We start from the raw sequence: 9971 nt of genomic DNA, 5'->3' as shown, positions 1-9971 counted from the left end.
GTCTAAAGGAAATACCTCAGGAAACTCACGAACAACAAGCACGGAATCAATACAAGGAACCTCGGCACTGGAATCACGAACATATGCCAAATAGGCCAAACACCCCATCTCGACCATTCCCGAGCCTTCATATATGAGATAACACTACGGGTAGAATGACCAGGAGTCCCTCTCTACTCTAAACGAGGTAGACCCGGTAAGGCTAAGGTCACAGTCTTGGAATGACAATCCAAGATGGCGTGGTAAGGTAACAACCAATCCATCCCTAGTATGACATCAAAATCGACCATGTCCAACAGTAATAAGTCTACTCGGGTCTCAAGACCCCCAATCACAACCACGCAAGAACGATGAACACGATCTACCACAATAGAATCACCCACCGGGGTGGACACATAAACAGGAGCACTCAGAGAATCACTGGGCATGACCAGATATGGCGCAAAATAAGACGACATATAAGAGTATGTAGACCCTGGATCAAATAGCACTGAAGCATCCCTACTACAAACCAGAACCGTACCTGTGATGACTGAATCACAAGCCTCAGCCTCCGGCCTGGCTGGAAGAGCATAAAATCAGGGCTGGGCCCCACCACCCTCCACTACATCTCTAGAACGGCCTGCTGCTGGCTGGCCTCCACCTCTAGCGGCCTGAGCTCCACCTCTAGCACCTCTACCTCCACCTCTAGCACCTCTACCCCCACCTCCGGCTGGCTGGGCGGGCTGTGGAACGCTCGATGCCTGAACCATGGCTCGAGAACCCGGATGTGACCTGTATCACCACAAGTATAACAAGTCCTCAGCTGCTGAGACTGCTGACCCTGACGACCTAAATGGCCACCGCGAAAACTCTGGAGCGGCGGTGCACTGATAGGAGCTGGTGGTGCACTGTAGGACTGCTGATCAGAATACTGCATGTGAGAACCACAGCCACCTGAAGCTCCATGAGAAACCTGAAGTGCCGACTGAAAAGGCCTAGGAGGATGGCCTCTACCATACGAATCCCTGCCTCTAGACGAGGCACCACTGAATCTGCCTGAATGACGAGGCCTCTTGTCAGACCCCTAACCACCTCCCTGTGACAAAACCATCTCAACTCTCCTGGCCATATTAGCCGCCTCCTGGAAAGAAATCTCACTCCCTGTCTCCTTAGCCATCTGAAGTCGAATAGGCTGGATAAGTCCCTCAATGAACCTCCTCACTCTCTCTCTCTCAGTAGGAAGTATAAGTAGAGCATGACGGGCCAAATCGATAAACCTGGTCTCGTACTGAGTAACAGTCATGGAACCCTGCTGGAGGCACTCAAACTGCCTTCGATAGATCTCTCTCTGTGTAACGAGAAGAAACTTCTCCAAGAATAGCTGAGTAAACTGCTCCCAAGTCAAAGCTGGTGATCCGGCTGGTCTAGCCAAACAGTAATCTCTCCACCAAGTCTTGGCGGATCCAGATAAGCAAAAAGTAGCAAAATCGACCCCATTGGTCTCCACTATCCCCATGTTCCTGAGAACCTCGTGACAGCTGTCTAGATAATCCTGGGGATCCTCAGAAGATGCACCGCTGAAAGTGGTAGTGAAGAGCTTGGTAAACCTATCCAATCTCCATAAGGCATTGGCAGTAATAGCTGCTCCGTCACTGGTCTGGGCTACCACACTCGGCTGAACTGCTCCAACTGGTTGAGCTACTGGAGTCTGAAACTGGGGAGTCACCTGCTCCGGAGTGCGAGTAGCAGGAGTCTGGGCCCCTCCTCCAGCCTGAGAGACAGCTGGGGTTACAGGAAGCAAGCCTGCCTGGGTGACACTCTCCATGAGGCCCACTAGACAGACCAGAGCATCCTGAAGTACTGGGGTAGCAATGAACCCCTCTGGGACCTGAGCTGGGCCCACCGGAGTTGTCTGGGCCGGAACCTCCTCGTCAAACTCAACCTGAGGCTCCGCCACTAGTGCTGCTGCTCCGGTCTGAGCTCTGCCCCTACCTCGGCCTCTAGCACGGCCTCAGCCTCGCCCTCTACCCCTCGTGGGAGCTGCTGCTGGGGGCTCGGGCTGCTAATCAGTGGATGAGAAAGCGCGTGTTCTCGGCATCTGCGAAAGAATAGAGTAGAAATTCAATTAGCATTGAGAAATGATCATGGTCCACCCCGCACTACTAATTAAGTAGCGAGAGAGGGTCGGAGTAGCTTTTACCCGATTTTGGGTCGGGATCGATATCCACAGAGAGCTAGAATTTGGAATCGAGTATCTATCTAGTGTAGAATTGCGTATGTGTTCCAAAATACACTTCTAATCATTTTAGGGGTTTTTGTTTAACTTCTAATTTTATCAACTACTATGCTAATGTAAACTAGAATAAGCTAAGAGTTAAAATGCTACGAATTTTTCAAATGGTTTAAAAGGCACTAGGGTAGTGACCTCCGCCTAGGTGGTCAATTGACGAGTACTTGAGTCTAAGGCACGTTTGACATATTCGGGGAGTATGATATATTTGTTGCACTACTTTACCCACTCTACACCTCTCGGTGGTTTGAGTGATTTTGCCCGAATTGACTTTCTCAAGATCAATTGGGTATGCAAATTTGCACAAGCAACTAGGGTTCAAGTCGGGTATTACGATCTCTCGGTTTAACCCTTTAATTGGGGCTATCAATTCTCTTGAGTACGCCCCAATTCCTTGTTGGACTAATTCTAGAGACTTAGGCTCTCTTTCTCAAGAAGAGCAAAAGTCAACTAAACGCAAACTAGTGTTTGCAACCACTAATTTAACAATTAAACATGGAATTAGCCCAAATATCAAACATCCATAGTCAATCAAGCCCTATAATACAAGACCCATCAATTGCCCACACTAGGGTTGAGTCACAACCCTAGCTTATGGGTCTAGCTACTCATAATTAAAGAAGAAAAACAAGAAATAGATGAAGATAAACTCATATGAATTAATTACTAAGATAAACACAAAGATTCAATGATGAAATGTAGATAAAATTGCCCAAAATGGCTGCAAACTTCAAACCCACGAGCGCAGCTCTTGACGGATACTTTGACCTAAAAATGGAAAAGAAGCTATTTATACTAAGCTGACAATTCTGGACAAAAATGCCCCTGCGGGGTTAGTGCGGACCGCACAAAATGGTGTGCGGTCGCACTAGGGCTCTGAACCTCAAAATCTGACTCTCTGAACTCAGGCATTGCGTACCGCACAGGATGGACTGCGGCCGCGGAGGCTTCTTGTGCGGTCCGCACAAAATCGACTACGGACCGCATTGGCTTGAAACTCTGAAAATGGCATCTCTCTGATCTTGTTTCTGCAGACCGCACTAAATCGAGTGCGGCCGCATTGCCTTCAGTGCGGATCGCACAAATCCTAGTGCGGCCGCATTGCTTTATGCCTGAAATTCCACCTCTCTGAATCTCCTAGTGCGGCCGCACTGGGCCTGCTTTTCCTGAGCTTGTCTTGTCTTTGGCACTTGTGCAAGTTTCACTCCTTTTGCGCTGATCTTTGACATCTTGTCCTTTTGTTGATCAAACCTGCAATCAAGTACAACTTGTGAGCCATTTGGGACTATTTTGTATGAATTTCTAATCAAAGCATAAGCAAGAAGGAGTATAAAATGCGTCAAAATCCCTAGTTATCAAGAAACCAAACCGCACGACAGGAAAGAATAGATGTGAAGTTTTTCCTAACTCAGTAGCCTCTAGGGGATAAATACAGACGTCTCTGTACCGATCCCTCAGACTCTACTAAGCTTGTCTGTGAATTGTGAGACCTATGTAACCTAGAGCTCTGATACCAACTTGTCACGACCCGAATTTCCCACCCTCGGGAGTCGTGATGGCGCCTACTAGTGAAAGCTAGGCAAGCCAACCAACTGAATTATTTGCCTTGTTTCCATTTTTAAATTCGCTAACAGTTATAAGCCAACAGTTTATAATCAACAAAATTTAACAAGCGGAAGAATAAATTTCAAGTTTAATAGTACTGCTAATACCATTCCATAACAAAACTATCCAAGATTGGTATCACAACTTCACAGACTGTCTAAGAGTACTACAAATAAGGGTCTTAAAGAAATAACAAAAATACTGCCACTGGATTACATAAAGAAATAGGAAAATAGATAGAGGGAGACGCCAAGGCCTGCGGACGCCTGCAGGACTACCTCGGGTCGCCTGATGATCAAGAAGTGGAAAATCTCACTGCGGTCCTAAATCTGCAGCACTGGGATCTGCACAAAAGAGTGCAGAGTGTAGTATCAACACAACCGACCCCATGTGCTGGTAAGTGCCTAGCCTAACCTCGGCGAAGTAGTGACGAGGCTAGGACCAGACTACCAAATAAACCTGTGCAGATAAATAATGTACAGCGGAAAATAAAAGCAAAAATATATATTCCAGGATGGGAGGGGGAAAACATGCTGCGGAGAAATATCCAATGACAACAGGAGGACAGCAAGCTAATGTATGGAACACTACAAAATTCAATTATCAACAAGAATCAAAAATCAAACAAGTGCACGGCATCACCCTTCGTGCTTTTACTCTCACCCTCACCATAAAAATTAATATAATCGGCACGGAATGGTACATCGTGCGGCACGACGTCACCCTTCGTGCTTTACACTCTTCCTCACGAAATAATAATACACGGAATCACACTTCGTGCTTTAACACTCTCTCACCAAAACAATGCACGGCATCACCCTTCGTGCTTTATACTCTTCCTCACCCAAACAACAAACACAAACAATAAGGGCAAGGAATAAATGAATCATAATAAAATCCCGGCTAGGGAACAATATCAAAAGCCACAACGTCCCGGCAAGGGATCAATACCGTAATCCTCTTCTCATTTTCATATTTACCTCACAATTTGGTTCACAATTTGAGCCAATGCTCTATAAGGTTCAATTGCCAATTATACTTTCATATATCACTTTGCAACTCGAGCCAACGCTCTTCAATATACAAATACCAATATTCTTTCCACAAACCTTGCCCAACAATAGCAATCACCACATTAAACATGAACAATACAAACGGAGTCACATTAATCACAACATAAGACTCACGGGCATGCTTGACACCAACGTATAGATACTCGTCACCATGCCTATACGTCGTACTCAACAAATAACACATAGCATATAAGACCAAACTCCTATTCTCTCAAGCTAAGGTTACACCAAACACTTACCTCGATGCCTCGTACACAGTTCAAGCCTCAACTATAGCTTTACCTCTTGATTCCACCACCAATTCGCTCGTATCTAGCCACAACAATAAATGCTAAATGAATCAATTCTAATGCATGTAAATAAGTTTTCTAAAGTTTTTCCCAAAAAGTCAAAAATTGACCCCGGGCCCACATGGTCAAAACCCAAGGTTCGAACCAAAACCCGACTACCCATTCACTTACGAACTCAAATATATAATTTGTTTTGAAATCGGACCTCAAATCGAGGTCCAAATCCCCAAAATTTGAAAAACCTAGGTTCTACCCAAAACACCCAATTTCCCCCATGAAAATCATTGATTTTGAGTTGAAATCATGTGAAAAGATGTTAAGGATTGAAGAAAACTAGTTAGAAACGACTTACAATTGATTTGGAGAAGAAGTTTTCTTTGGAAAATCGCCCAAGAGAGTTTATGTTTTGAGAAGATGTGAAAAATGGCTGAAAATGAGTCTAAGTGTGGATTTACAGGTCTCTGATGTCGCAAATGCGACCAGGGTTAGCAATTGCGAACCCAGAAGTCTGCTAAGCTCGCATTTGCGAACAAAATATCGCATTTGCGACCAAGTCAGTTTTCAGGTCTTCTTCGCATTTGCGATAGACCTCTCGCAAATGCGAGACTTCGCATTTGCGGTAGAGGAGTCGCATTTGGGACGACTGGCCACAACAGGGGACATCGCATTTGCGATGAATGCTTCGCATTTGAGAGGAAGTGCTGGCCTGGGCTATTTCGCATTTGCAACATAGCCTTCGCATTTGCGAGTCAGGCTTCGCAAATGCGAAGCCTGCAGGCCTGCAACACACCAGTTCAAATCTGCAACACCCTAAGTCCAAATTTGACTCTGTGGCCTATCCAAAACTCACCCGAGCCCTCGGGGCTCCAAACCAAACATGTACACTAACCCAAAAACCTCATACGGACTCACTCATGCATTCAAATTACCAAAATAACATCAACAACTATGAATTTAGCATCAAAATCATGAAATCACTCAAGAACATCAAAGTTTCAAATTTTCTCAAATAAGGTCCGATTCATGTCATTTCAAGTACGTTTCTTACCGAAGTTCTCAGACTCAACTTAAATTACATATAAGACTTGTACCGGGCTCCGAAACCAAGATACGTGCCCGATACCATCAAATTTCAAACACATTTCATTTTCAAAAACTCATGTATTTTTCAAAAAACAATTTTTCTTTAAAAATTCATTTCTCGGGCTAGGGACCTCGGAATTCGATTCCGGGCATACGCCCAAGTCCCATATTTTCTTACGTACCTCCCGGGATCGTCGGAACACGGATCCGGGTCCGTTTGCTCAAAATATTGATCGAAGTCAACTTAAATTTATTTTAAAGGCAAAATTCATTATTTTTCACAGATTTTCATATAATGGCTTTCCGACTATGTGAGCACGTGATTTTTGCCACGCTTGAATTACTCCTATAAATTCCTCAGAGAGGGAAACCAAAATAAGCATTCACACAGATGAGCAAACTCGAGATGCAATAATCCAACTCCTATTCGAATTCAAAGATGTGTTTGCTTGGTCGTATGACGACATGCCAGGACTGAGTATGGATCTAGTGGTGCACAAATTGCCAATTTACCCCGATTGTCCTCCAGTACAGCAAAAGCAAAGGAAGTTTAAAACTGATATCAGTGATAAGATCAAAGAAGAAATCACAAAACAATTGAAGGCGGAGGTAATCCGAGTGGTCCGATATACTACATGGCTAGCCAATGTGGTTCCAGTGCCAAAGAAAGACGGGAAAACCCGGGTGTGTGTGGACTACCGAGATTTGAATAGGGCAAGTCCCAAAGACATCCTTGTTGATAACTGCACCAAACATGAAATACAGTCCTTCGTGGATTGTTACGCAGGATATCATCAGGTGTTGATGGATGAAGAAGATGCCGAGAAGACAACTTTCACTACACCCTGGGGTACCTACTGTTATCGGGTTATGCCATTTGGGCTAAAGAATGCTGGGGCAACCTACATGAGAGCCATGACCACCATTTTCCACGATATGATGCATCAAGAAATAGAGGTGTATGTGGATGATGTAATCATTAAGTCCCAAACTCAGAGCGACCATGTGCGAGATTTGAGAAAGTTCTTCGAACGGCTGCGCAAGTATGATCTGAAGTTGAATCCAGCTAAATGTGCCTTCGGAGTCCCATCAGGCAAGCTCCTGTGTTTCATAGTCAGTAGGAGAGGTATTGAGTTAGATCCAACAAAGATAAAGGCCATTCGAGATTTACCTCCTCCAAGAACCAAGAAGGATGTGATGAGCTTATTGGGAAGGTTAAACTATATCAGTCGGTTCATCGCTCAACTGACTACCACCTGTGAGCCCATATTCAAACTGTTGAAGAAAGATGCGGCAATCAAATGGACATCCGAATGTCAAGAGGCCTTCGACAAAATCAAGGAATATTTGTCAAATCCTCCAGTTTTGGTCCCACCGGAGCATGGGCGACCTCTCTTCTTGTATCTGACAGTGTTGGAAAATTCTTTTGGCTGTGTTCTTGGGCAGCATGATATGACCGAAAGAAAAGAGCAGGCAATTTACTATCTGAGCAAGAAGTTCACCAGCTACGAGGCCAAGTACACTTTGTTGGAAAGAACATGCTGTGCTCTGACATGGGTCGCTCAAAAGTTGAGACACTATCTTCAAGCCCACACCACCTATCTAATAACCAGGTTAGATCCTTTGAAGTACATATTCCAGAAACCGATGCCCACTGGGAGACTGGCAAAATGGCAAATCTTGCTCACTGAATTTGACATAGTCTACGTTACTCGCACGGCAATGAAGGCCCAGGCGTTGGCAGATCATTTGGCTGAAAACCCCGTTGACGAGGAATACCAACCATTGAGCACATATTTCCCAGATGAGGAAGTAAATTCAGTAGAAGCCATCTCTGAGGACACTCGTGCTTGGAAAATGTTCTTTGACGGAGCAGTAAATGCAAGAGGCGTAGGCATTGGGGCAATCTTGATATCACCCAATGGTCAGCATTACCCAGCTACAGCAAGGCTCCGATTCTTCTGCACAAACAATACGGCTGAGTACGAAGCCTGCATCATGGGCATGAATATGGCAATTGACCAAGATGTCGAAGATTTATTAATCATGGGGGACTCTGATTTGATTATCCGGCAAGCCCAGGGGGAGTGGGAGACTCGAGATGTTAAGCTCATTCCCTATCGACAGCATGTGGAAAATCTCACCAAACGCTTCAAATCGATAGAGTTTAGGTATATCCCTCGGTGTTACAATGAACTAACCGATGCACTCGCCACTCTAGCTTCAATGCTGCCTTACCCAGGCAATGCCCATATTGACCCTCTGGAGATTCAAATCAAAGAAAACCACGGGTATTGTAATATGGTCGAGGCGGAACCCAGCATTCAGCCCTGGTATCATGATATCAAGAGATTTCTGAAAACACAGGAATACCCCGAGCAAGCCACTGGAGATCAGAAGAGAACCATTAGACGGCATGCGAGCGGTTTCTTCTTAAGCGGTGATGTTTTGTATAAAAGGACCCCGGACCTCAATTTGCTAAGATGTGTTGATGTCGAGGAAGCCGGAAGAATTATGCATGAAGTACACGTGGGAGTATGTGGAACTCATATGAATGGCTATGTGTTGGCAAAGAAAATTCTGCGAGCGGGGTACTACTGGATAACCATGGAAAAGGACTGTTTCAGCTTTGTTCGAAAATGCCATCAATGTCAGGTGCACGGTGATTTGATTCATGCACCTCCAACAGAGCTTCATCCGATGTCAGCACCTTGGCCGTTTGTTGCTTGGGGTATGGATGCCATTGGGCCGATCGAGCCGAAAGCTTCGAATGGGCATAGATTCATATTGGTGGCAATTGACTATTTCACAAAATGGGTTGAAGCCATCACTCTCAAGTTGGTCACCAAGAAAGCTGTGGTAGACTTTGTGCACTCCAATATTATTTGCCGCTTTGGCATTCCTGCAACTATCATTACCGACAATGCTGCAAATTTGAACAGTCGTCTGATGGGAGAGGTATGTGAACAATTCAAGATAACGCATAGAAATTCTACTCCTTATCGGCCAAAAGCCAACGGTGCTGTTGAAGCAGCAAATAAGAACATCAAGAAGATTTTGAGAAAAATGATTCAAAGCTCCAAGCAATGGCATGAAAAGCTACCTTTCGCATTACTCGGGTATCGTACCACAGTGCGTACATCTATTAGAGCGACAGCGTACTTGTTGGTTTACGATACTGAAGCTGTCATACCGGCGGAAGTAGAAATTCCTTCACTCCGGATAATCGTTGAAGCGGAGATTGAGGACAGTGAGTGGGTTAAGACCCGACTAGAGCAATTGGCATTAATTGATGAAAAACGGATGGCCGCAGTTTGTCACGGGCAGTTATACCAACAAAGAGTGGCCCGCGCTTATAACAAGAAAGTGCGTCCCAGGAATTTTGAAGTGGGACAGCTGGTACTCAGACGCATTCTCCCTCATCACCAGGAAGCAAAAGGGAAGTTTGCCCCTAATTGGAAAGGTCCATACATAATCCGGAAGATATTGCCAAGAGGAGCACTGTATCTGGGAGACATCGAAGGAAACGACCCTGAAACAGCAGTCAATGCAGATGCAGTCAAAAGGTATTATGTCTAGGCCTCCTGCGATGATGGCTTTTGTGCGATTGAGATGACGAAGGCTTTTCTTCTCGCTACCCAATTACTA

Source organism: Nicotiana attenuata, unplaced genomic scaffold (genome assembly GCF_001879085.1).
Source record: "Nicotiana attenuata strain UT unplaced genomic scaffold, NIATTr2, whole genome shotgun sequence".
NCBI classification, from domain to species: domain Eukaryota; kingdom Viridiplantae; phylum Streptophyta; class Magnoliopsida; order Solanales; family Solanaceae; genus Nicotiana; species Nicotiana attenuata.
This window is presented reverse-complemented; position numbering follows the sequence as displayed.